General features: G+C 42.6%; 1 pseudogene; it reads right to left on the bottom strand.

Moving 5' to 3' along the window:
- Nucleotides 1-3: 3 nt before the first annotated feature.
- LOC144478059 (uncharacterized) lies at nt 4-1093 on the bottom strand (annotated as a pseudogene).
- Between the last annotated feature and the right edge of the window lie 117 nt (nt 1094-1210).

The raw sequence follows: 1210 nt of genomic DNA on the forward strand, positions 1-1210 counted from the left end.
TTCTATCAAATATCGGCTGTAATTTACAACTCAACTCGTACAACCTGTTCGCGAACCATGCTGCACACCCCTCTTTCTCGCGATAAAGCTGATACTCGCACAAAGATTCGTCGTAACGACAATGCATGTAATATCCTATACTAAACGCATGATGACGCTGATACTGTACACGCGTAGCGTGATCCTGCCCTTCCTGTTCCTCAGACGGTAACAGCAAACACTCCAAATCAGCGTAGATAACGAACGGCATCTGTTCTTTGTTCGCAAAGTTTTTAAACCGTAACCACTTATCTTCGTCAGATATTGGAAGCGTCAGAGCACAATCATTCATTAGTTCACAATCAATCGTATGAGCGTGTAATCTCTCCTGCGTAGAGAAATACTGCAAACACCTGTATGGATGGAGAAATTATGTCTTTTAAATTTTTTTCTTTTTTTTAAAATAAAACAAAACTACTTTACCGATCGCAAATATGTTTATGATTTTTCTTCTTGCGTTACACATCTCTTGCGCGTCCATTCGAACACGTTCACGGAAACATCGTTTTCTCGTTCAAATTTCCGAATGTCTTTGAACGATATAGGCAATTGGAAACCTTCGGTTCGAAGCACCGCTGTGTAATGCGGATACGATGATAAACGTGATGGATTTGTCGCTTCCGGATAAAGACCAGCCACGATTGCCCAAAAAAAGCATGCATCATCGTTGCTGTTCACGTTTACAACAGCTCTTTTCAACTTTATTGCTCGAGGGATATCGCGTACATCGGTGCAACCAGCTTGCAACGGTTGGTATTTGCTTAAGTTCACAATCAAATGTAATATCTTCGACAACGCCCATCCGCTGTCTCGCTCTTGAAGCTCCTCCAACGATATCAAAATCGTAGACGCAACCTCTCTTTCATACCATCGCCGTAGATTGCTCGTGCGAAACAATGCAACGCTTCGCGTGCTAAAACTTTTCACAGAAATCTCGTTGGTTGGCTGCATAAATTCAGCCTCCAATGTTAAACGAGCTTTCAACGATGAATACCGATTTAAAAAATCCGTAACGCGTCCCACAATCATTCGTTTCGCGTGCTGTAAAAATTGCTTCGGATCAATATGCTCAACGTTGATAACGATGCCTGTCAATATGCGACTTTTAAACGCCGACTCAACATTTTCCCAACGGAGCGACGAGGCTCTTGCACCGTCGCGATCGTATAAA

The sequence above is a fragment of the Augochlora pura genome, unplaced genomic scaffold (assembly GCF_028453695.1).
Source record: "Augochlora pura isolate Apur16 unplaced genomic scaffold, APUR_v2.2.1 APUR_unplaced_7150, whole genome shotgun sequence".
NCBI lineage: Eukaryota > Metazoa > Arthropoda > Insecta > Hymenoptera > Halictidae > Augochlora > Augochlora pura.